Source organism: Erinaceus europaeus, chromosome X (assembly GCF_950295315.1).
Source record: "Erinaceus europaeus chromosome X, mEriEur2.1, whole genome shotgun sequence".
NCBI classification, from domain to species: domain Eukaryota; kingdom Metazoa; phylum Chordata; class Mammalia; order Eulipotyphla; family Erinaceidae; genus Erinaceus; species Erinaceus europaeus.
Genome location: NC_080185.1, coordinates 42,542,236 through 42,569,515, shown reverse-complemented (window position 1 = coordinate 42,569,515; position 27,280 = coordinate 42,542,236). Strand labels below are relative to the sequence as shown.

Sequence of the window (27,280 nt, the reverse complement as noted above, 5' to 3'; positions counted from 1 at the left end):
CCATGTTTGAGTCCCTAGGTACACTGCGGGAAGTTTCAGTGTTATGGTCTCTTCCCTCTCTCTCTCTCTCTCTCTCTCTCTCTCTCTCTCTCTCCCTCCCCCACCCCGCCACCTCCAGAGCAGTGAAAGCCTAGTGATGAAAAAAAAAAAATGATGGGGAGTTGGGCTGTAGCGTAGCGGGTTATGGGCACATGGCACGAAGCGCAAGGACTGGTGGAAGGATCCCAGTTCGAGTCCCCAGCTCCCCACCTGTAAAGTAGTCCCTTCACAGGCGGTGAAGAGGTCTGCAGGTGTCTATCGTCCTCTCCCCCTCTCTGTCTTCCCCTCCTCTCTCCATTTCTCTCTGTTCTGTACAATAACAACAACAATAATAACAATAATAACTACAACAACAATGAAAAACAAAGGCAACAAAAGGGAAAATAAATACAAAAAATTGTTTTAAAAAATGATGATCCCTGCCATCACTTTTGTCAGAGTGAGTGATGATCTGGCTCTTTCTCTCCTTCGTCCACTCATGTGTTAATAAATACTTTCAATAAAGAATAAACTAGGCTGGGTGGTGGCACAACTGGCTGAGCACATACATTACCCTGGGTGTGAAGACCCAGGTTCTAGCCCCCACTCCCCACCTGTAAAAGGAAAGCTTCATGAGCAGTGAAGCAGGTCTGCAGGTGTCTCTCTTTCTCTCTCCCTCTCTATCACCCTGTCTCCTCAATTTCTATACTCTCAAACAAATAAAACTAAATAATGATAGTGATAACAACAATAATAAAAAAGAATAAACTAAGGGTGAGGGAGACAGCTCAGTGTCAGAGCATAGAGTTTGAATGTCTGAGATCCCAGAGGCCCCAGGATCAATCCTTGACATTGCAATACACGAGTTGAGCAGTACTTTATGTCTCTCTCTCTTTCTCCCTCTGTCTCTCTCTCCCTCTCCCTCTTTCTCTCTCTCTCTCTCTCCCTCCCTGTCTCTATCTAAAAATAAACAACTAATATTCTAATTGGCTTATAATGCCCCCACTGGAAATTTCAAGAGAGACTCTAATTACTTAAGTTATTTTTGTCTTTTTTGTCACCAGTGTAATCACTGGGTCTCAGTGCCTACATGGTTCCACTACCATCTCAATCCTTTTCTTTATTATTATTATTTTTAATTTCTTTATTAGGGGATTAATGGTTTACAGTCTACAGTAAAAATACAATAGTTTGTACATGCATAACATTTCTACCTAACAATACAACCCCCACTAGGTCCTCCTCTACCATCATGTTCCAGAACCTGAACCCTTCCCCCCACCCCAGAGTCTTTTACTTTGGTGCAATACACCAGCTCCAGTCCAAGTTCTGCTTAGTGTTTTCCCCTTCTGATCTTGTTTTTCAACTTCTGCCTATGAGTGAGATCATCCCATATTCATCCTTTTGTTTCTGCTTTCTTTTATTTTTAATAGAGGGTGAGACTGAGGTAGAGAGGGAGAGGAGGAAAGAGAGACATGCTGCATTGATCTAGCATTTATGAAACATCCCCCCCACACACACACACACACAGATAGGGACCAGGGAATTGAACTTGGGTCCTCACGCACAGTGATGTGTGTTCTTGACTAGATGCAGCACTGTCCAGTCCCTATATCTTTTTTTATTGTTGTTGTAGTTACTACTGTTGTTGTTGATGCTATAATTGTTAGATAGGACAGAGAGAAATGGAGAGAGGAAGGGAAGACAGAGATGAGACGGTGGAGGCGATGTCATGGCTGCTGTCAGACAAAGTCTGAGCAAGCCAGGACTGGATGGAAACTATTCATCCTTTTTGTGTAATGGCGGAGGTGACGTCATGTCTGTTGCCAAAGTCCAACAGACCGGAACCTACTGCAGAGTGGGAAGTTCTAGACTAAACTGAAAATATTTGTTTTTAATTACATTGATAACTTGAGGACTCATTGGCTATACTGCAAATACACAAACATTACCTGGGGACTAGAGAAAGAGATCCCCAGGGGAAGTACACTGTGACAACAATCATGGCAGTGAGCATGACAAGACTAAACATGGCCTAGGAGCTGAAGCTGCTGTACCCATTGGGAGGCTTTCAGAAAAAGAGCTACTTGTCACCACTATAGCTTCTCAATTAGCTGGACTCAGACCAAAAGCTTGTAGCATGAGTGGCAGACTGTGATCTCCATCTAAATATAAAGAGGCCCTATTGCTTACCCCCACACACAAACCCCCTGCTTCCACTTATAGGCATCCATGATGAGTTAAATTAGGTTGTGTACTTAAATAGCTAATGTTAGGATATATGGGTGGAAGTAAGTCAACTTTCATTAGCTAGAAGTCAGTGAACTTTCATATATGCAAAGGCTAACCAGAAAAGAGCCCCCATGGTGTGTTCTTACTTTACAGCAAAAGATTTCTTTAGGTGGACAGCTTACTATGATCTAGTTAGACTCAAGATTAAAAATAAAAGCTATTAGATTTAGCTCCAGAGAAAAATGTTTATTCATACAGAAGGTCAGAACAGGGAGCTGGTCAAAACACAGATGGTCATTTCAAGGGAACTTTCAAGGGGAAATTCAGACTACTCCAGACCAAGGAAACTTTCAAGGGAAGATTTAGGCTACCCCAGAACCAGGAAATTTTCAAGGGGAGATTTAGGCTACCCCAGACCCAAGAAACTTTCAAGGGGAGATCAGGATGACCTAGACCTAGGGAACTTTCTAAGGAAAACATACCTATGATAATAATAATGTTGTTTAAGGTTATTCCTGATGTTAATGAAAACAATTATACATGATGTCATCTGTATCCTTGATGTTAATGAAAATATTCTTACATAATGTCAACTACATCTGGGCAAAAAGTGTTTAAATAATAAACCTCTGCAGACAGAGGGTAGAGAGACATCTCTCTCCTGCACTTTAAACAGCTGATATGTCTCTCACTTGATCCATCTTGCTGACTCCCCCTTTCCTTCAGGGACTCTTAATTCACTGGGGCCGGCTCCCGGCAAGGGGGAGAGAAAGATAATACACCTGCAGACCTGCTTCACCGCCTGTGAAGCAACTCTCCTGCAGGTGGGAGCCGGGGCCTCGAACCAGGATCCTTCCGCCGGTCCTTGTGCTTTGTGCCACGTGCACTTAGACCACTGCACTACAGCCCAACTCCCCCAGTCCCTATATATTTTAAAGCTACTTAATTATCTATGTATTTGTAGAGATCAGAATGCTGCTCTGCTCCATTACTTGTGGCACCAGGGACTGAACATTGGGCCTCCCACATGCAAGCCTTGTACTCAGCCCACGGAGCCAGACCACTGACCACTCGAATGACTCTGTTTTTCTTTCTTTTTTTAAATATTTATTTATTTATTTATTCCCTTTGTTGTCCTTGTTGTTTTTATTATTGTTGTAGTTATTATTGATGATGTTGTTGTTGGATAGGACAGAGAGAAATGGAAAGAGGAGGGGAAGAGAAAGCTAAGACACCTGCAGATCTGCTTCACCACCTGTGAAGTGACTCCCCTGCAGGTGGAGAGCCAGGGGCTCAAACTGGAATCCTTACGCTGTTCCTTGTGCTTTGCGTCATGTGCGCTTACCCCGCTGTGCTACCGCCCGACTCCCTGACTCTGTTTTTCAATTTGAATCAATGAGTACATTGTGGGAATAAGCACAAGGCTTAAAAAGAGCTCTGATTCCCCAGAACCCCGCCCCACTAGGAAAAGAGAGAGGCAGGCTGGGAGTATGGATCTACCTGTCAATGCCCATGTTCAGCGGGGAAGCAATTACAGAAGCCAGACCTTCCACCTTCTGCATCCCACAATGACCTTGGGTCCATACTCCCAGAGAGTTAAAGAATAGGAAAGCTATCAAGGGAGGGGATGGGATATGGAGTTCTGGTGGTGGGAACTGTGTGGAGTTGTACCCCTCTTAACCTATGGTTTTGTCAGTGTTTCCTTTTTATAAATAAATTTTAAAAAAAGATGAATTCTATGGCTCAAAAAGTGGCTCACTGGGTAAGATTTTGGATTTAAACATGAAGTTCCAAGTTTGATCCTAAGAATCACATGTACTAGAATGATGATCTGCTCCCTCTCTCTGTTAACTCTGATAAATAAACACATAAATAAATAATAAATGTGACCATGTACAACAGCTTTCATTACAGAGTTCTGGCAGTTTGTATGCCTGCAATTTCTACTTTTCCCTGGATCCTTTATGTGGCTGAGTGATAGCTCTCTCTCTCAAGAACTGGAGTAAGACCAGGGAGACAGCATAATGGTTCTATAAGACTTTCATGCCTGAAGCTCTAAAGTCTCAGGTTCAATCCCCAGAAATGCCAATAGCCAGAGATAAGCAGTGCTCTGGTCTTGGGGTCTCTCGGTCTCTCTCTCTCTCTCCCCTCTCTCTCTCTCTCTCTCTCTCTCTCTCTCTATATATATATATATATATATATATATATATATAATCTGTATGTCTCTCATTAAAGTAAATATATTATTTAAAAAGTGTAAGAACTGGAGTCGATTTTTTCCCTGCCCTTAAGTATGAACTGGCCCTTTTCTTGGCCAGCAGAATATGGCAGGGGGCAAAAGTAACAGAATGCCACTTCTAAACCAAAGTGGCAGGAGTCGGGGGGGTAGCACAGAGGGTTAAGCGCACGTGGCACGAAGCACAGGCACCAGCATAAGGATCTATCTCAGTTTGAGCCCCCAGCTCCCCACCTGCAGAGGGGGTCCTTTCACAGGCAGCGAAGCAAGTCTACAGGTGTCTATCTTTCTCTCCCTCTCTGTCTTTCCCTCCTCTCTCCATTTCTCTGTTTTAGCTAACAAAAGATGATACCAGTAACAACAACAATAATAACTACAACACCAATAAAAAACAAGGGCAACAAAAGGGAAAACAAATAAATAAATAAAAAGAAGAAACAAAGTGGCATTGGGTGGTGGTGCACCCAATTGGGCACACAAGTTACTATGCACAAGGACCTGGGTTCATGTTGGTCTGCTTCTAAATTCTGCTTCTAAGACCCCTTCTGTTGCATTGCTTGATGCTGTGGTCTATTTACATAATCATTGTTTTGTTTGCACTGGTTTAATCCCCACTGATTCGAGCTCTTTTCCACTCCGCCCCCTCTCCTAGTCACATCCTGTTTTCCACCTTTTAATCCCCACTGGTTCAATAGCTGTTTCCTTCTCCCCACCCCCTATCCTATGTACATCCTCCTCCAATCTGACACTTCTGCCTCAGGAGATATAAAGGACAGGGCTTTCTAATGAAGAGAGATTAGATTAGCTAGCTTGCACTGCATTCCTCATCAATAAAGATTGAACTGCGTTCCCAGCTCGGCCATGAGTCCCTGGTCCTCTCTCCAACCCGCGAAGCTAGCCCAGCAGGTTCTAGCCTCTGTTCGCGACCTACAAGGGTGGAGAGGCTTCAAGAGCAGTGAAGCAGGGCTGCGGGTGTCTCTCTCCCTCCCTATCTCCCTCTCCTCTCTCAATTTCTCTGCCATTATCTAAAATATATAAATGAATAAAATATGAAAGCAAAGTTTCAGGTAACACTTGCTCTCCTGGAAAGCCATCACCCCATGGGGACAAAGCTGAACTGGCCTGCACGAGGATGGGAAGCCATATGACATTCGCTTCTGGTGAGTTCAACAATGACCACCCACTCCCGTGTGAGGTCAGTCCCACTGGAGTGGCCTCAACACTCCTGAGCAAAATGGCACTTCTGTTCGACATACCTGTGAGAAATAATAAGAGGCTTCTGTCTGAGGGTGGTTTGTCTTACTATGGCTAACTGACTACACATATGTTTACATTGTCATTCATTCCCAGACATGAAATGCCACTGAATCCCTGCTGCACACATAAACCAAAAAAAAAAAAAAAAAAAATCACAAACCCCTGGGCCAGGCTAGGTAGCTGATTTGGCTAGTGCACTGCTTTGTCATATGTGGCCTAAGTGCAAGCCTGGTCCCCTCCCCACTTTGGTGCCTTGGTGTGTGTGTGTGTGTCTCTCTGTATCTCTGTTGCTGTTTCTGTCTCTTTCTATCACAGAAGCCTTGGGGATGACCAAAACAAACAAATAAATATCCAACCCTGGGAGACTTCAGTAAGAAATAATAATAATAATAATAATAATAATAATAATAATAATAATAATAATTAGACAGGCACATTGATACTTTGCTACGGAAAGTGTAAATTAATGCCAGCATTTTCTGGACTAATTTGGCAGAGCAACCCAACCCATGGAACAAAAATCAACTCACCCTCTTTGAGCCAGGAACCTGCTCTAGAAACTTACCCCAGGGAAATAACAGTGAGAAAGAAAACATGGTCAAAACTGCTTCTTGCAGTGTTGTTCAGGATATAATTCTGCCAAAGCTAGGTATACAGAAGAAGGAAGTTCAGAAATCGTTCCATAACTCTTTTTTATTTTTTATTGTTGTAGTTACTGTTGTTGTTATTGATGTCGTTGTGTTGGATAGGACAGAGAGAAATGGAGAGAGGAGGGGAAGACAGAGAGGGAGAGAAAGACAGACACCCACAGACCTGCTTCACTGCTTGTGAAGCGACTCCCCTACAGGTGGGGAGCCAGGGGCTCGAACTGGGATTCTCACACCGGTCCTTGCATGTTGTGCCACATGCGCTTAACCCACTGCGCTACCACCTGACTCCCCCATAACTCTTTTACACAGTAGCTCCTTTAAATTTTTTTTAATTTTAGTTATTAATTTTGAATAGAGAAACTGAGAGGGGAGGTAGAGATGGAAAGAGAGACACCTGCAGACCACATATGAAGCTTTTCCCCCCTGCAGGTGGTGACTGGGGGGCTTGAACCTGGGGCCTCGTGCATGGTAGTGTGTGCACTCAACCAGGTAGCCACTGCCTGGCCCCATGCATAACTATTTCAATGAAACAGAATATCTGGGGCAAGGTGGTGGCACACCAGATACAGCACACATGTTACCAAGCACAAGGATTTAGGTTCAAAGCCCCCAGTCCCCATCTGTAAAGAGGAAGCTTCATGGGTGATGGAGTAGTGCTGCGGGTGTCTCTCTTCTCTTTCTCACCTTTATCAAAAAAAAAAAAAAAGGAAAAGGAGAAGAAAGGGGAAAAATGACTGCTGGGAATGGGGGACCCCAACTGACAATGAGCCCCAATGATAACCCTGGTGAAAAATAGTAACAATAATAATAACATCTTAACTGACTTAAACTATTAAGAGCTGTGTTTTAGTCACTCATTAAATATAAAGGGGAATTTATTTCAACTTCTCTCCCCCTCCCCACTCTCTTTCTCCCTGTCATCAGGGTTATTGCCTGCATGATGACTCTACTGCTTCTGGTGGTCTCTGTCTTTTCCTGATAGAGCCAGAGAGAGAAACAGAGGGCAGAGAGAGAAAGTGGGAGACAGAGACAGATACAGAGAAAGAAAGACACTTCGAGCACTGCTCTACCCCTCATGAAGCTTTCCCTCTGCAGGTGGGGACTGGGGGCTTGAACCTGGGTTCTCAAACGTGGTGACATGTGCACTCTACCACGTGTACTACTGCTCAGCCTCAAAACTTCACTTTCTCACAGGAACTGCCGTGGCAGGTGGAGTGTGTTTTACACACACACACACACACACACACACACACACACACACACATACACACACACGTGAGTGGGACATACACATGTACACACATGTACGATGGTATAAATCAATGGGACAAGAATAATCTCAAACTTGTGGATCAACTACAACTTCGATTTCTTCTACTAGAGATCAACTTCACAAAGCCCACCAAAATCCTTCGCTGTTTCTGAGATGCAATGAACCTGCCCCCAATGCTTCTCAAGGGCGAGACACAATCAGAGTCGTGTCTATTTTTTTCACTCACTCTGCCTTCCTGAAGTGGGATAGTGGCTCTTATTGATGCCAGAGAAAATTGTATCAAAGACAGTTTGGGGGCATTTGAATGTACTGTATGTTTGACAGGTTTTTTTGGGGAAAATGTCATCACTTCTGGCTGCAGCAAAAAGCAAGCAGTCAGTTCTTTTCTTTTTTTCTTTTCCTTTTTTTAAATAGAATTTATTTATTTATTCATGAGAATGACAGGAGGAGAGAGAAAGGCCAAACATCACTCTGGTACGTGTGCTGCTGAGGATTGAACTCGGGACCTCATGCTTGAGAATCCAGTGCTTTACCACTGCACCACCTCCCGGACTGCTCTTTCCTTTTTTCGAAAAATAATTTTGTTCCCCACCAGGGTTATCACTGGGGCTCAGGGCCTGCGCAAAGACTTCATTGATCCCAGTGGTCAATTTTCCCCCTTTTCTTTCTTTTCTGATATAGACAGGAATAAACTGAGAGGGAGGGGGAGACAGAGAGGGAAACAGAAAGACACCTGTAGCACTACTCCACACCCCTGGAGGTCCCCCACCACCACCTCGCAGGAAGGAACTGGGGGCCTGAACCCAGGTTCTTGCGTGTGGTAACATGCAACAAGCAGGCAATTCTGTTTCAGAGGCCACAACTCAAAATAACTCCTGCAAGTGACAACATCAGGCAGAAAGATGGGAGGGGGTCTGGGCGGTGGCCCTCCTGATTGAGCACACAGATTACCCTGTGCAAACACCCAGGTTTGAGTCCCCATTCCCCAGCCGCAGGGGGAAGCCCCAAAAGTGGTGAAACAAGTACTGCAGGTGTGTCTCCCTCTCTCCCACCTCCCCCTCTCAATTTCTCTCTGACCTGTCACAGAAAGGGGAAAAGAATGGAAAAAATACCTGCCAGGAGTAAAGGACTCATCTTGCAAGCACGAAGCCCCAGCAATAAACCCTCATGGCAAAAAAAAAAAAAAAAAGTCAGGGGGGTTAAGCGCACATGGCAAGAAGCACAAGGACTGGCATAAGGAGCCCGGTTCAAGCCCCTGGCTCCCCACCTACTTGGGGGGGTTACTTCACAGGCAGTGAAGCAGGTCTGCAGGTGCCTTTCTCTCCCTTTCTCTGTCTTCCCCTCCTCTCTCGACTTCTCTCTGTCCTATCCAACAACAACAGCAATGGCAACAATAACAACAACAACAATGAGGGTAACAAAAAAGAAAAAACGGCCTCCAGGAGTAGTGGATTTGTAGTGCAGGCACAGCGCCCCAGCGATAACCATGGAGGCAAAATAAAATAATAAAATAAAATAAAATAAAATGTCACTGTGAACTGGGAGAACTGAAGCAGCACCTGGGGACAGTGCTCCATCCACAGGGACATGGCTCCTCAGCTCCAGCCCACTAGGGGTTCAAGGGCCATCGGAGACTCGAGAAATCTGATCTTCAGGTGCTGGAACTAAATCACAGTAATTGCAGAGCCTGAAAAATGTGTGTCGAGTAAACACACCTGCAGACCTCATCAGGTTGGTTTGGCCGTGACCTCGTCCAGGTGAAGGACTCCACACCCAGTCTGAGGAGGGGGTCGTGTGATGTAAGTTCACTTTTGACTTCCCCAAGAGGCCCCAAGTGTTCTTAAAAAAAAAAAAAAAAAAAAGAAAGAAAGAAAGAAAGAAAGAAAGGAAGGAAGAAAGAAAGAGTAAGAAAGAAAGAAAGGGGGTCGGGCGGTAGTGCAGCAGGTTAAGCGCATGTGGCGCAAAGTGCAAGGACCAGTGTAAGGATCCCGGTTTGAGCCCCCATCTCCCCACCTGCATGGGAGTCGCTTCACAAATGGCGAAGCAAGTCTGTAGCTGTCTATCTTTCTCTCCCCTTCTCTGTCTTCCCCTCCTCTCTCTATTTCTCTCTGTCCTATCTGACAACGACACTATCAATTACAACAACAATGACTACAACAATAATAAAAAAAACAAGGGCAACAAAAGGGAAAATAAATAAATTAAAAGAAAGAAAAAAAACACAGGCCTTCTTGAAAATCCTCAACTTGAATTCCTGTCCCTCAACAATACAGTATATGTCTATTCTTGTTTGTTTGTTTGTTTAGTGAAAGAGACCACAGCACTGAAGCTTCCTCCAGTGTGGTAGGGGCAGGGCTCGAACCTGGGCTGCACACATGGCAAAGCAGCACGCAATCCTAGTGAGCTATTCCGCTCTCCCCTGCTCTCAGTTCTTTCCCTACTGACCACAGATGCTAGATCTTAAAATTAAAAGCTAAGAGCATTGGGCTCCTGGTGCACAATGGTGGAAAAGGACCAAATTTGGGGGTGAGAATGATTTGCAGACACCTATCATAGTGAGATGAGAAGCTGTATCCCAGTGTCAACAATTGGACTGTAAACCATTACCCCCAATAGAATGATCCGGAGGGGAAAAAAATCAAATACTTATACAGATTTTGTCTTTTTTTTCCATACTTCATCTTGATATATTCTCCCAGAGCAAAGAAGAAATCTTGCAATCACAGTTTTAAAAAATATTGTGCTCCCAGAAGGCTAGAAGTGGACCTACCCTATGATCCTGCAATTCCTCTCCTGGGGATATATCCTAAGAAACCAAACACACCCATCCAAAAATATCTGTGGATACCTATGTTCATAGCAGCACAATTTATAATAGTCAAAAGCTGGAAGCAACCCAGGTGTCCAACAACAGATGAGTAGCTGAGTAAGTTGTGGTCTATATACACAATGGAATACTACTCACTATTAAAAATGGTGATTTCACCATTTTCAGCCCGTCTTGGATGGAGCTTGAAGGAATCATGTGAAGTGAGATAAGTCATAAACAGAAGGATGAATATGGGATGATCTCACTCATAGACAAAAGTTGAAAACAAAATCAGAAGGGAAAACACTAAGCAGAACTTGGACTGGAGTTGGTGGACTGGTGTGTGGGGGGGTTTAGGTCCTGGGACATGGTGTCAGAAGAGGACCTAGTGGGGGTTGAATTCTTATGTGGAAAACTGAGACATGTTACACATGTACAAACGACTGTATTTTACTGCCAACTGTAAACCATTCACCCCTCAGTAAAGAAATAAAAAAAAAATATTGAGAGGGCAGGGGTAGACAGCATAATGGTTATGCAAAGTGACTCTCATGCCTGAGGCTCCAAAGTCCCAGGTTCGATCCCCCATACCATCATAAACCAGAACTGACCAGTGCCCTATAATTATTTTGTCCCATATATATATGATGAGAAGGGAAGGCAGTGGTGCACTTGGTAGGGTGTACTTGGTAGGATGCACATATATAAGGATCCAGGTTTGAAGCCCTGGTCCCCACCTGCACGGGAGAAGCTTCATGAGTGTTGAAGCAGTGCTGGTGTCTCTTTTTTCCCCTCCCTATTTCTCACTCCCCCTCAATTTCTATCAAGAAAGAAAGAAAGAAAGAAAGAAAGAAAGAAAGAAAGAAAGAAAGAAAGAAGGAAGGAAGGAAGGAAGGAAGGAAGGAAGGAAGGAAGGAAGGAAGGAAGGAAGGAAGGAAAGAAAGAAAGAAAGAAAGAAAGAAAGAAAGAAAGAAAGAGGAAGAGAGGAGGGGTAGGAAGGAAGGGAGGGAGGGAGGGAGGAAAAAAAAAAAGGAAGGAAGGACCAGGCAGTGGCACACCTGGATAAGTACACACATTACAGTGTTCAAGGACCTGGGTTCAAGCCCCTGGTCTCCACCTGCAGGGGAAAAGCTCATGAATGGCAAAGTAAGGTGGTAGGTGCCTCTCTGTCTCTCTCCTGCTCTCTATCTCCCTCCACTCTCAATTTCTCCCTGTCTCCATCCAATAATAATAAATAAATAATTATTTAAAAAGTTTGTTTTTTTTTAAAGCGAGTGTGAGAGAGAACAAAAGAAAGAAAGAATTCCCAGGGGTGGTGGATTCATCATGCAGGCACCAAAACCCAGTGATATGTCTCTGGTAGCAATAAACAAAAATAAAATATAATAAAAGAAAAAGAAAAAATATTGAGGGGGAAAGATGCTGCAGGTGACTCATGCAACATTACCACCCGTGAGGACCTGGGTTCGAGCTCCTGGCCTATATATGTAGGCTCCTGCAGGGGAGAAGCTTCACCAGCAGTGGAGTGGTCCTGCCATGTCTGTCTGTCTGTCTGTCTGTCAGTCTCTCTCTCTTTGCCTCTCTCTCTCTCCCTCTGTATAGAAGAAAGCAAAGAAGCCAGGATAGATGGCATCAGGCAGGCACTGAGTCCCAGCAATAACACTGGTGGCAACACACACACACACACACACACACACACACACACACACACACACACACACACACACACGGGCTGGTATGCACAATGACAGTTTTTGACACATGGCATGGCTTCATTGCTACAGCAACAGCATTGGCAACTGCTGTCAAGTCACTACAAATGGACTAAACAGTGTGTGGCTCTGAAGCACATGATTATTCATCTATGTAGCTCTGTTTTTCCATTAAGGAGGCTTCAGGCCTGAAACCGACAATGAATGAAACAAGAGGAGATTGCTGGAAGAGAAGAAAGGGAAGGAGGATGAGAAGGAGGAGGAAGGCAGGACGAGAGGGAGGGAGGAAGGGAAGGAGATTTGTACTGACTAGCTTGGAAAGATGTGCAGGATATATATATTACTGCCACCAAGGTCATCTCTGGGACTCAGTACCAGCACTACGAATCAACCGTTCTCATCAGCCATGGTTTTCCTTTTTTTCTTTCTTTCTATTTTATTTTATAAGACAGAGAAATTGAGAGGGGATGGGGAAATAGGGAGGGAGACAGAGAGACACCTGTAGCAATGCTTCACTACTCATGAAGCTTCCCCCCATCACAGGTGGGAGCTGGGGGGCTTGAACCTAGGTCCTTGAGCATGATGAATATGCATTTTATGGTTTCAGGTGCACTATCCATATCTTTAATCCAGTTGAGTTGACTTTTCTGCCTGGAGTAAGGCAGTGATTCATTATTATTATTATTTGTTCTATTTATTACTAGTGATCTATTTATTATCATTATTTGGTAGATAGTGGGAGGTAGGGGGAGGAAGGGAGAGGAGGAGAGAGAGAGAGACTGGTACCTGCAGATCTGCTTCACTGCTCATGAAGCTCCCACCTACAGGCAGAGACTGGGAACTTGAACCCCCTGATCCTTACACATGGTAATGTGTGTACTCCACCAGGTATGCCATTGCCTGGCCCCCATGCGGTGTTTTTAAATAAAGCAAAATGGGGATCTGGGGAGACAGCATAAGGGTTCTGCAAGAGATTTTCATGCCTGAGGCTCTGAGGTCCCAGCAGCACCATAACCCAGAGCTGAGCAATGTTCTGGCTCTCTCTCTCTCTCTCTCTCTCTCTCTCTCTCTCTCTCTCTCATCTGCAAAGATATGCATATTGTGAACACCGTTTTCTCCCTGGGAAATAGACTGGGAGGATAGGAATAAAGGATGGCCCTTCACCTGCAGGTTTCTTTTCTTTCTTTCTTTTTTTTTTTTTTTGCCTCCAGGGTTATTGCTTCAGTGATTGCACTATGAACCCACTGCTGTGAAGGCTATTTTCCCCCTTTTGTTGCCTTTGTTGTTTTATCGTTGTTGTGGTGGTGGTGATTATTGTTGTTATTGATGTCATCATTGTTAGATAGGATGGAGAGAAATGGAGAGAGGAGGGGAGGGCAGAGAAGGGGAGAGAAAGATAGACACCTGTAGACCTGCTTCACCGCCTGTGAAGTGACTCCCCTGCAGGTGGGGAGCCGGGGGCTCAAACCGGGATCGTTATGCCGATCCTTGTGCTTTGAGCCATGTGCGCTTAACCCGTTGTACCGCCAGAGCCCCCACCTGCAGGTTTCTTATAGCTGCTACTGATGCTTCTTCTTCTTCTTCTTCTTGTTTTCCTCCTCCTTTTTCTTGTTCTTCTTCTGCTTCTTCTTCTCCTCCTCCTTCACCTCTTCCTTCTCCTCTTCCTCTTCCTCTTTTTCTTAGCTTTTACTGGCTTTTCTTTTCTTATTTTTTATTGCCACCAGGGTTCTCTATGGGGCTCAGTGCTGGCACTACAAATCCATAGCTCCTGGCAGCCATTGTTTCCTTCCTTCCTTCCTTCCTTCCTTTTCTTGCCTTTCTTTTTTTTTTTTTTTTTCATTTCTATTTTGGTTTGATGGTACAGAGAGAAAATGAGAGAGGAGGGGAAGACAGAGAGGGAGAGAGAAAGACAGACACCTGCAGACCTGCTTCACCACTAGTGAGGCTTCTCCCTGCCAGACCTTTGTGTATAGTAATGTGTGTGCTCAAGCAGGTGTGCCACTGCTGGGCGCCTGTAGTTGTTTGTTTTTATGGCTTCTGTTTTTATTCATGTTAACAAAACATGTACTTCTAAATATTTTTAAATTGCCGCCAGCGTTATCGCTGGGGCTCAGTGCCTGCAAAATGAATCTACCACTACTGGAGGCCATTTTTTCCTTTTTTTTTTCTCTCTCCTGTTTGACAAAGACAGAGAAAATTTGTGAGGGGAGGGAAGGAGGGAGAGAGGGAGGGAGAGAGAGAGAGAGACAGAGAGAGAGAGGAAGAGATGCTTTAGCCCTGCTTCACTGCTTATGTATCTTCCCCCCTGAAGGTAGTGACCGGGGGCTTGAATATTACAACATGTGCACTCAATTTGATGCACCACCTTCTGGCCCCTTAATCCTGTTTTTGTTTTGGTTGTTTGTTTTAATTTTTTTCACATTTATTTATTATCCTTTTTGTTGTCCTTGTTTATTATTGTTGTTGTAACTATAAAGGACAGAGAGAAATGGAGAGAGGAGGGGAAGACAGAGAGGGGAAGAGAAGGACAGACACCTACAGACCTGCTTTACCACCTGTAAAGTGACTCCCCTGCAGTTGGGGAGCTGGGGGGCTCGAACCGGGATCCTTACGCTGGTTTTTGCAATTTGTGCCACCTGCACTTAACCCGCTGCACTACTGCCTGAGTCCCCCTTAATCCTGTTTTTAAAATCAACTAAACCAGGGCTGGGTGGTCGCACATCTAGCAGAACGCACATGTTTCAGCTGCAAGGACCCAGGTTCAAGTTCCGGGTTCCCATCTGCAGCTTCAGGAGTGGTGAAACAGAGCTGCAGGTGTCTCTCTTTCCCCCCTCTCCCTCACCCTCCCCTCTCAATTTCTCTGGTTACTAATAAAAAAAATCAAAAAAAGAGAGAATGATATTTAAAAAATCAACTAAAGGGAACCTATTTAAATATATTATTTACTAGATATAGTTATGTCTTCCGGATATTTTTATATAACAAAAATAGACCTATCTAAATAGGTGGAATTCCTGAGATCAAGTTCTTATGCTATGACATAAAATTCCTTCAACTGTCAGTAAGGCTTGAGTTCTTTCATAGTTTTCCCAACATCTTTTCATGTCCCTATCTGTCATATGCACAGGTTACTTTAGTCAACAAAGCTTGATATTCAGGAATGCCATAATTAAGAGCCCCATAAGTTATCAAAAAGCTGGATATTAGTGGTCCGGGAGGTAGAACAGTGGATAAAGCATTGGACTCTCAAGCGTGAGGTCCTGAGTTCAATCCCTGGCAGCACATGTACCAGAGTGATGTCTGGTTCTTTCTCTCTCTCCTCCTATCTTTCTCATTAATTAATAAATAAAATATTTTTTTTAAAAAAAGAAAAAAGGTGGATATTAATTAAAACACTTAACTGGGGCTGGAGGTGATGCACTTGGTAGAGTGCACGTTACCATGCACCAACCAGGCCCCAGGTTCAAGCTCCTGGTCTCCATCAAGCTGTAAGGGGAAGCTTCACGAGTAGTAAAACAGATCTGCAGGAGTCTCTCTCTCCCTCTCTCTCTCTCTCTCCCTCTCTCTCTCTCTCTCCCCCTCCCTCCCTCATCTTCCCCTTCCCTCTACCTCCCACTATCTATCAAATAATGATATAATGATAATAAATAGATCACTGGTAATAAGTAGAACAAATAATAATAGCAAATGAATCACTGCCTCACTCCAGGCAGAAAAGTCAACGCAGTTGGGTTAAAGATATGGATAGTGCGCCTGAAACCATAAAACGCATATGCATCATGCCCAAGGACCTAGGTTCAAGCCCCCCAGCTCCCACCTGTGATGGGGGGGAGCTTTACGAGCAGTGAAGCAGTGCTGCAGGTGCCCCCTCCCCTATTTCTCTCTTCTCTGTCACATAAAAATGGGGGGAAATGGGAGTCGGGCTGTAGCACAGCGGGTTAAGCGCAGGTGGCGCTAAGCTCAAGGACCGGCATCAGGATCCCGGTTCGAGCCCCCGGTTCCCCACCTGCAGGCAGGTCCCTTCACAGGCGGTGAAGCAGGTCTGCAGGTGTCTGTCTTTCTCTCCCTCTCTGTCTTCCCCTCCTCTCTCCATTTCTCTCTGTCCTATCCAACAACAACGACATCAATAATAACTACAACAATAAAACAACAAGGGCAACAAAAAGGGAATAAATAAATAAATAATTAAATTTAAAAAAAAATGGGGGGAAATATGTAACTGGCCCTCTGTCCTATTAGGTTCAACTGTGATCTTGACAACCGCCCCTCCCCCACAGCACCTATCTTTCTTTGACACTTGCTGTGAAAGGCGGCACTGCTGCGGACACTTCGTCTAAGAGAATGAGCTCTCCTCCCCTCCAGCCTTGAAGCATGGCTGTTATTCAGGCATCTATACCCAGTGCGCATTCCAGCAGACCCTTGTGTACATAGCTTTCCCAAAATAGGGCACTCTACATGCTCCTCGGGCCAGAGCATTTCTGGGAAAAACAAAATCAAACAAACAAAAAAATCTCAAAAAGAGTGTGGGCTGCCTTCTCAAATCATCTGCCCATGGCTCCCTTGTCTCTATACCAGGGGCTGAACTTGACTGAGGAACAGCAGAACGCCAGAGTAGAGAGACATTCTCCCAGAGTGCAGTAGACAATCAATAAAGCCAGGCGGGAGTAGAGAGCATAATGGTTCTGCAAAGAGACTCTCATGCCTGAGGCTCCAAGGTCCCAGGTTCAATCCCCTGCACCACCATAAGCCAAGGCTGAGCAGTGCTCTGGTAAAAAAAAAAAAAAAAAATCAGTAAAGTCTTTGACTTTCTCACTCAGAACTATTTGCTACCAGAATGTTAGTGAGGACATTTGAATGGGGCTTGATTTATTATTATTATTATTATTATTATTATTATTATTATTATTATTATCATCATTATTTATTTTTGCCACTAGGGTTACTGCTGGGGCTCGGTACCTGCACAATGAATCCACTACTCCCGGAGCCCCTTCCTTCCTTCCTTCCTTCCTTCCTTCCTTCCTTCCTTCCTTCCTTCTCTCTCTCTCTCTCTCTTCCTTCCTTCCTTCTCTCTCTCTCTCTCCCTCTTCCTTCCTTCCTTCTCTCTCTCTCTCTCTCTTCCTTCCTTCCTTCTCTCTCTCTCTCTCCCTCTTCCTTCCTTCCTTCCTTCTCTCTCTCTCTCTCCCTCTTCCTTCCTTCCTTCCTTCTCTCTCTCTCTCTCCCTCTTCCTTCCTTCCTTCCTTCCTTCCTTCTCTCTCTCTCTCTCTTCCTTCCTTCCTTCTCTCTCTCTCTCTCCCTCTTCCTTCCTTCCTTCTCTCTCTCTCTCCCTCTTCCTTCCTTCCTTCCTTCCTTCTCTCTCTCTCTCTCCCTCTTCCTTCCTTCTCTCTCTCTCTCTCCCTCTTCCTTCCTTCTCTCTCTCTCTCTCTCCCTCTTCCTTCCTTCCTTCTCTCTCTCTCTCTCCCCCTTCCTTCCTTCCTTCCTTCCTTCCCTCTCTCCCTCTTCCTTCCTTCCTTCTCTCTCTCTCTCTCTCTCTCCCTTCTTTCTTTCTTTCTTTCTTTCTTTCTTTCTTTCTTTCACAGAGACAGAAATTGAGAGGGAAGGGGTAGATAGGGAAGGAGAGAAAGGAAAAGAGGCATCTACAGCACCGCTTCAGCACTTGTGAAGCACCCTCCTGCAGGGTGGTAACCAGGGGCTTGAACCTGGGTCCTGGTGAATGGTATCACTGGGGATACCATCACCCAGCTCCCTGAATGGGGCATTTAAAAAAAAACAGTGAACAAACAGAACAATTGACCTGCACAAGTGAATATTATCTTTTTTAAAAATTATTATTATTATTATTATTATTATTATTTACCAGAGCACTATTCAGCTTTGCCTTACGGTGATGCCAGAGATTAAACCTGGGACTTTGGAATTGTAGGCATGAAAGTTTTTTTTTTGCAGAACCACTATACTGTGTCCCCCTACCCACGAATATCCTTTCAAAATAGTTGGTGTTGCCTCTCTCTCTCTTCCTCTTCCTCCTCCTCCTCTCTCCCCTCTCAAGGCTCTTAAACTGCAGAGTTACTTAACTGTTTTTGCAAAATGTATCTACTATATATAACATGACCAACAGATTTTACATTAGTGGGATAGCCAAAAGGTATTTGGCTCAAATCACCATGATTTCCAAATTACTGGTGAGTACAAAAGCCCAATGGGCTTTGTTGCTTTGCTTGTCTATTTACTTATTTACTTTTGCTCTTCCCAGAGCACTGTTAAGCTCTGGCTTATGGTGGTGCTGGGGATTGAAGCTGGGATTCAGAAGCCTGAGAGTCTTTTGCAAGAAGCACTGTGCTATCTCCCCAAGCCCATTCTAATGGGTTTTATCCTAGCAGAAATGTTCCCTTGCTCTTGACAGAGGTCATGGACAAATGCCCACAGGTTCTGGCACACCATTAACCCAAACAATTTCAAGAAGGGAGGCTAACCATCTATTTTGATCTTGAAAAAAAAAATGCAAGTCACCTCGTTAAGATGAGAAGCACTCGATGTTGCAATGGCAGGAATGTAGTCAATGCCAGGCACTTTCAATGACCAACTTTCCAAATCAAGGTGGTTCTAAAGCATTCACAGGGAGGGCTCTTACGATTGAAAGGAAGGGACTTGTGGAGGCCCAAAGACCCAAACAATGACGAATCTATCCCTTCATGAAATAGGACTCTACTGAAAAAGAATCTCTTCTACCACCAGTGGGGGGTCAGAGGGGAGGGGCACCATGGTAGAAATGCTTCTTCTTGCCACCAGACAGTGGTGCACCCAGTTGAGCACACACATTACCATGTACAAGGACCCAAGTTCAAGCCCCTGCCTGATCCCAACTTGCAGGGGGAAGCTTTACAAGTGGCGAAACAGTGCTGCAGGTGTCTCTCTTTCTCTCTTCCCCTCTATCATCCTCTCCCCAACTCAATTTCTCTATCTCTATCCAAAAAATAAATTTAATTTTTTTAAAAAATTAAAAAAGGGGGAGTTGGTCAGTGGCACAGCGGGTTAAGCACATGTGGTGCAAAGCACAGGGACTGGCAAAGAGATCCTAGTTTGAGCCCCCGGCTCCCCACTTGCAGGGGAGTCACTTCACAGGTGGTGAAACAGGTCTGCAGGTATCTATCTTTCTCTCCCTCTCTGTCTTCCCCTCCTCTCTCCATTTCTCTCTGTCCTATCCAACAATGACAACATCAATAACAACAACAGTAATAACTACAACAATAATAAAAAGACAACAAGGGCAACAAAAGGGAAAAATAAATAAATTAAAATAAAAAGATATTGGCAAAATGGCTTCATCTTGAAATGAAGGAAACTGGGTCCATGGGGATTCGAGTCTTCAGGCAACTTCAATTCCTCGTGCCCTTTCCCTGTTTTCAATAATCACATTGATGCTCCTTCATCTAGAGTCTAGGTATCCTTCTGCTGAAGGTGAAGTGTTTGTGAGGACAATCGAAATAAAGTCTTGTTATGTGGAAAACTGAGAAATGTTATACATGTAAAAAACTACTGTGTTGACTATCGACTAGAAAACGTTAATCCTCCACTAAAGGGAAAAAAGAAAAGAAATAAGGTCACTTGAAGGAATCATGCTAAGTGAGCTAAGCCAGAAAGAGAAAGATGAATACAGGATGACTGTACTCCTGGGGAGAACTTAAGAAACAAGAACAGAAAAGGGAAAATACAAAGTAGAACTTGGACTGGGTTTGGTGTATTGCACCAAAGCAAAGGACTCTGGGGAGGTGGGGGAGAGAGGGAGTTGGGAGAGGGAGTTGGGTGTGTGTGTGGGGGGAACCTCTAGGGTCCTGGTGGTGCATGATGGTGGAAAAAGACCTAGGCATGGGTGAGAGTGCTTTGCAGATACCTATCATGGGGAGATGAGAAAGTTTATCCATACGCCAACAGGTGTACTATAAACCACTGACACTACCAACAACAGCAACCACCACCACCACCACCACCCCCAATAAAAAAGAAAGAAAAGAAATGAAGTCACCAGCACAGGGTGGGGTATACTACAGCAGAGCAAAGGAATCTGGGCTGGGGGGGTGGTGGCGGGGGGACCCCAGGTACCCAGTGCCCAAGGGTGAAGTGGGACTAGGGTGGGTGGGAGGAATGGTGTGCAGATACCTGTCACTGGGAGATGAGAAACTGTATCCAGGGTTGAGTATGCCTCAGCCTGTTAAGAGCACCAACCTATACGCCAGAGGCCCCAGAGACCGCAGGTTCGATCCCAGGAACCACCTTATGACAGAGTGGAGCAGTGCTATGGTCCTATCTCTCTCTCCCTCCTCTGTCATAAGAAATAAATAACAGGGAGTCCGGCGGTAGCGCAGTGGGTTAAGCACACATGGTGCGAAACGCAATGACTAGCGTAAGGATCCTGGTTCAAGCCCCCGGCTCCCCACCTGCAGGGGAGTCATTTCACAGGTGGTGAAGCAGGTCTGCAGGTGTCTTTCTCTCCCCCCTCTCTGTCTTCCCCTCCTCTCTCCATTTCTCTCTGTCCTAGCCAGCAACGACGACATCAATAACTACAACAATAAAACAACAAGGGCAACAAAAGGGAATAAATAAATATTTTTTTAAAAGAAAGAAATAACAATAAATCCTTCTTTTAAAAGACACTGTACCCATGTGTCAACAACTGTCCTGTAAACCACTGTTCCCCTAATAAAATCATCAACAAAAAAAAAAAGAGAGAGAGAGAGAGAGAGAAAGAAAGAAAGAAAGAAGAAGAAAAAAAAAGAAAAGAAATTAACCTGAGAAAAGATTTTCGGCCCATTTTCTCTACAAATGCATTTATCTCATTCTGTGGGCCAGTAAGTAGCCATTTAATGATAGCAAGGGGGGAGCTAAATATGTAAGTATGTTCATATTTTTGTGTTTATTTATTTATTTTTACTGTTACCAGAGTCATCCCTGGGGCTCAGTACCTACTCGGCTAATCCACCGAGCCTGGCAGCCATTTTTTTCCCTTTTACTTTTATTAGCAAGGACAGATAGAAACTGAGAGGGAAGGGGGAGAGAGGAAGTGAGGGAGAAAGAGAGACATCTACAAACCTGTTTCACATAGGTCCTGAAACATCCTCTCTGCAGGTGGGGAGCAGGATTTGAACCTGGGTCTTTGCTCATGGTCATGAGCAAGTTTACCTGGGTGTACCACCATCTGGCCACTGCATGTATGTATTTTATTGTCACCAGGGTTATTACTGAGGCTTGGTGCCAGTATGACAAATCCACCGCATCCAGTAGCCATTTTTTTTCTTTTCATTCTTCTCTCTCTCTCTCTCTTTCTTTCATTTGACAGAACAGAGAGCAAGGGGCCGGACGGCAGCGCAGCAGGTTAAGCGCACATGGCGCAAAGTTCCAAGGACCGGCTTAAGGATCCCGGCTCCCCACTTGTGGGGGGGAGGGGGTCGCTTCACAAGTAGTGAAGCAGGTCTGCAGGTGTCTGTCTTTCTCTCCCACTATCTGTCTTCCCCTCCTCTCTCCATTTCTCTCTGTCCTATCCAACAACAATGACATCAATAACAATAATAATAATAAACAACAAGGGCAACAAAAGGAAAAAATAGCCTCCAGGAGCAGTGGATTCATGTTGCAAGCACTGAGCCCCAGCGATAACCCTGGAGGCAAAAAAAAAAAAAAAAACAGAGAGCAATTGTGAGGGGAGAGGGCAATCAAGAAGGAGATGGGCAACATTACTACACTAGCCATGAAGCTTTCCCCATGCAGGTGGGGAATGGGAGACTGAACCTAGGTCCTTGTGCATGGTAAAGTGTGCACTCTACCACAGTACCCTTCGGGCTCTTAGATTCCCACACTACTCAAGTAACCTCAACACTGTCTCTTTTGCTAGTTAAAAGCAAGCCACTGAAGGGACTGGGTGGTGGTGTACTCACTGGAAGATACGGGTTATAATGCACTAGGACCCGGGCTCATGCCCCCAGGCCCCATCTGCAGGGGGGGAAGTTTCACAAGCAGTGAAGTAGTGCTGCTATTGTCTCCCTCTCTCCCTACACACACACACACACACACACACTATATATATATAAAGTGTGTGTGTGTGTGTGTGTGTTAAAAAAAAAAAGGGCAAACCATCGGGCTATAGGAATGTGGCTGGCCAGCTTTTGTCCTTTTTCCCCTTGCTCACTAAAAAGAGTCAGAGCTCTACTTGTGGGAAAGGTCCATCGCTGAGGTCACCATTGTGTGTGTGTTTCTGAGTTCTATTGGCACCAACAATATTTCTGCCCACCCGTCGCCACCTACAGGCCGGAAACAACCTTTACACTGGACTGGGCTCAACTGCCAAGGAGTTCTGAGAACCACCCAACTCCCCAACCTTTCCACAACCCAAAGGTGAACTTAATTCCACCATGAGCCCCTCACCACCCCCCCACACACAACTGGACTGTACCCCCATACCTAGTGGCAGAAAGGTGATCAAGAGAAGGGACAGTGGAGACACCACAATTCACAAAGACATCATAGCAGGTCGCTGTGTGGTGGCATCCTGATCAGCAACAGCTGCCAGAGAGATAGAGGTACAGAATCAATAGGGGGTACAAAGAAATTAGGTCAGGAGCTGGGTGGTGGTGCACCTGGTTGAACGTGCATGTTACAATGTGCAAGGCCCCCACGTTCAAGCTCTTGGTTCCCGCCTGCAGGGGGAAAGCTTCATGAGTGGTGAAGCAGGGCTGCAGGTGTCTCTCTGTCTCTTTCCCTCTCCTCCTCCCCCTTCCCTCTCAATTTCTCTGTCTCTACCCAATAATAAAGAAATAAAAAGATAATTAAGAATAAATAAATAATTAGAAAGCCAGGCAGTGGTGCACTTGGTAGAGCAGGCAGGTTACATATAATGCGCAAGGACCCAGGTTTCAGCCTCCAGTCCCCACCAGCAGGGGGAAGCCTCTCTGAATGGTGAAGCACTGTTGCAGATGTCTCTCTTTCTCTCTTCCTCTCTATCTCCCCCTCCCCTTTTGATTTATCTGTTTTGATCCAAGAAATAAATAAGGAAAAAAAATTTTTTTTTTTGAAAATTAGGTGGAGATTGGAGTCCTGGTACACGATGGTGGACCAGGATCTCAGTTCAAGATGAAAGTATTTTTCTTTGTTTGTTTGTTTGTTTTTCTTTTTAACTCCAGGGTTATTGCTGGGGCTGGGTGCCTGCACTACGAATCCACTGCTCCCGGAGGCCCTTTTTTTCCCCTTTTGTTGCCCTTGTTAGCATTGCTGTTGTTATTCGATAGGACAGAGAGAAATGGAGAGAGGAGGGAAAGACAGAGGGGGAGAGAAAGACAGACACCTGCAGACCTGCTTCGCCGCCTGCGAAGTGACCCCCCCTCTTCAGGTAGGGAGCTGGGGGCTCGAACTGAGATCCTTACGCGGGTCCTTATGCTTTGTGCCATGTGCAGTTAACCCGCTGCACTATCACCCGGCCCCCAGAGAGTTTATTTTATTTTGCAGACATCTATTATCCCAGGGAGGTGAGAGATTGTCCCTATGTGTCAACAATGGTACTGTAAGCCATTACCTCTCCCCTTTCCCAATAAAATGGTTAAACAAGCACCAGACATACTTTGTTGGGGAAAAATTAGATGACTGCATTTTACAGTTCTGGGCACATGTAACATTCACACAGTGCTGCTTGAGTGCTATCCTGAACTGGGGGTTCACACCTGTTTAATGACGATTTCCGCTACCATGCGGCCAATGCATCTCTCACCTTCCATGCCTACAGTAGATGTCTGTCGAAATTCAATTTAGATATTTTAATTTTTATCTTTGTTTATTATTGGATAGAGACAGAGAGGAATTGAGAGGGGAGGGGTGGGGATGGGCAGTGGGGCACCAGGTTAAGTGCACATACAGTATGAAGCCTAAGGACTGGTCTAAGGATCCTGGTTCGAGTCCCCTAGCTCCCCACCTGTAGGGGAGGGGGTCACTTTACAAGCGGCGAAGCAGGTCTGCAAGTGTCTATCTTTCTCCCTCTCTATCTTCCCCTCCCCCTCTCAATTTCTCTCTGTCCTTTCCAGAAAATTGAAAAGAATGGCCACAGAAGCAGTGGGATTCATAGGGCAGACACTGAGCCCCAGTGATAACCCTGGAGGGTAGAGGGAGGGAGGAAGGTAGGGAGGGAGAGAGAGAGAGACCTGTAGCCCTGTTTCACCACTTAAGAAGCTTTTCCATGCAGGTGGGGACCGGGGTTGCTTAAACCCAGGTCCTTGCTCACTGTAATGTGTGTGCTTCACAGGGTGTGCCACCTCCCAGACCCTTAATTTAGTTACTACAGATGTGTTAGATATCCTCCCTGTGGGTGTGCTCCTTCTTTCCTCCCTTCCTTCCTTCCTTCCTTCCTTCCTTCCTTCCTTCCGTTTTTCTTCCCCACTAGGGCTTTATATCTGCATCATTCCACCACTCTTGCTGGGCTTTTGTTTTTTCCCCTCAGATAGAAGGTGAAAGACAGAGAGGGAAAGATAAGGGAGGGGAAGGAGAGGGGGAAGGGAGGGGGATGAAGAGGGAGAGAGATAGAGAAATGGGAGACACCACAACACTGCTTCGCCACTCCTGAAACTTCCCCTTTGCATAGTGCTCCCATGTGGTGGTTAAAGGCTCGAACCCAAGTCCTCACATGCAGCATGGTTTGCATTCTACCAGGTGAGGCATCTCCAAGTCCAATTCTTTTCCCTTTTAGTTTTCTCTGAGTCACTTTATTGTGTGTGATGATTTATGGTATAGCAAGTGGCACATGAGTGCAATTTCTTAGCTCCCTGGTAACGGGGTTCTGTAATACACTCACACCCCCAACTTAAGTCTTTTTCTACCATTGTGCTCCAGGACCTCAGTACACTCTTCCACCTCTTCCCCCAGGGTCCTTTGCTTTGGTACAATATACCAACTGTTGGGCAGGAGAGAGAGCATAATGGTTCCACAAGACTTTCCTGCCTGAGGCTCTGGGATCCCAGGTTCAATGTCCAGCACCACCATAAGCCAGATCTGAGCAGCACTCTGGCCTATCTTCCTTCCTTCCTTCCTTCCTTCCTTCCTTCCTCTCTTTCTCTATCTCTATCTCTCTCTCTGCATCTCTCTCACTGAAATAAATAAATATACCAATTATTTCAAAGTGCACTGCTCTTTCTAGGAAAAGAACTAGATATGACTAGTATGAAAAAAGTACCTCACAGTGTTCGGATACGCTCTCACGGGGAAGTAGGTACACGTGGTTTTACTGGGAATTACAGATGGCAGGCTTAGACGGGAGATGTCTTCACTTGCTTCAGTTAATTCGACTATATTGGGATCCTTTATCTGGCAGGTTGCAAGGTGAATCATGAATTGAAGGTGTGTCAAGATAGAGCTCACTAAGTTGTGGTCTATATATACACAATGGAATACTACACTCAGCTAATTAAAAAGAGTGATTTTCACTGTTTTCAGACCATCGTGGATGGAACTTGAAAAAATCACGTTAGTTGAAATCAGTCAGAAACAGAAGGATGAATATGGGATGATCTCACTCTCAGGCAGAAGTTGAAAAACAAGATCAGAAGAGAAAACACAAGTAGAACCTGGAGTTGGTGTAGTGCACCAAAGGGAAAGACTCTGGGGTGGGGTGGGGGGAGTACAGGACCTAGTGGGGATTGTATTGTTATGTGGACAACTGAGAAAAGGTTATACATGGACAAACTACCGTATTTACTGTCGACTGTGAAGCATTAATCCCCCAGTAAAGAAATTTTAAAAAAAGAAAGAAAGAGCTCACTGGTACAGTCGCTGCCTTGCTATCCTCTTGCTATCACATGAGGAGCAGGACTCTAACTCAGACACGGAGCAGCAGGTACCTACTAAGGAGAAGGGGAACCCCGAGAACTTAGGTGTCTTTTAGGGGCCTAGGAGGTGCATCACCCAACTCAGTACACAGGGTCCTGTTCCCACCTGCGGGATGGGAACTGAATGTCTTTTCATTTCAACTAAATTCTAACTGTATATATAACAAATGAACAGATCTGTGTTTCTGTGATTGCCAGGCTCAAATAAAATTAAATGTTTATAGTTAAAAAAAAAAAAAAAAGAAAAGAAAGAAAGAAAAGAAAAAAGTGCCTCACCAAGAACATCTTTGCAGAAAATCTTCCTTTTTTTTGTTCCTTATTTACTTGGTCATCATTAGGGTTTCACTACTTCAAGTGAAAGAGGGAAAGATTCTAAAATAGGCCTACTAAGTATCTACAAAACGGAGACCCCCAAATCTTTATTTGCACTATTCCAGCCTTTAGGTTCATGACTAGTCAACAATTTGTTTGGCTTTATATGTTAACTCTTCTTTCAGCCATCAGGTTCCAGATGCTACCATGATGCCAACCTGACTTCCCTGGGCAGACAACCCCACCAATGTGTCCTGGAGCCCCACCTGCCCAGACCCCTGTCCCACTAGGGAAAGAGAGAGTCAGGCCAGGAGTATGGATCGACCTGTCAGCAGGGAAGCAATTACAGAAGCCAGTCCGTACTCCCAGAGGGATAAAGAATAGGAAAGCTATCAGGGGAGGGGATGGGATGTGGAGTTCTGGTGGTGGGAATTGTGTGGAGTTGTACTCTTTTATCCTATGGTTTTTGTCAGTGTCTCCTTTTTATAAATAAAAATTAAAAGAAAAAAAAAGAGGGAAAGAGACCAGAACACCAAAGTTCCCTCCAGTGCAGTGGGGCCAGGTTCAGACCTGGCTTGTGCACATTGCAAAGCAGGCATACTATCCAGGTGAGCTATTTCCCCCAGCACAGCACAATATCCATTTGAAACAGTCTCTCCTTGAACTGGACGCCCATGTCAAAGAGAAAGTCCATTTGGCTTTCCTCAGAAAGAGTAACCAGTAGCACGGGCACATGCGATTCCCTGCCCTCCTGTGAGTGCTTCATTTTTTTGTTTTATTTGAGATGAAAATTTGATTATTTAATGAGAATATGTTAGTGAAAATTAACTGATGACTTTATTATTTTTAATTTTTACCAGAGCACTGCTCAGCTCTGGCTTCTGGTAGTGTGGGGGCTTGAACCTGGGACTGTGGAGCCTCTCAG

General features: G+C 44.9%; 1 protein-coding gene across 2 annotated transcripts in view; it reads right to left on the bottom strand.

The window, feature by feature from the left end:
* LOC103125606 (A-kinase anchor protein 17B-like) overlaps positions 1-27,280 on the bottom strand; it is a 72,313-nt gene that overhangs the window by 28,947 nt on the left and 16,086 nt on the right. For both annotated transcript variants that reach the window (XM_060183467.1, XM_060183468.1), the window contains one exon: positions 22,640-22,741. The gene's annotated coding sequence lies outside the window, so the exon portion shown is untranslated. The remainder of the gene's footprint in view (positions 1-22,639; positions 22,742-27,280) is intronic.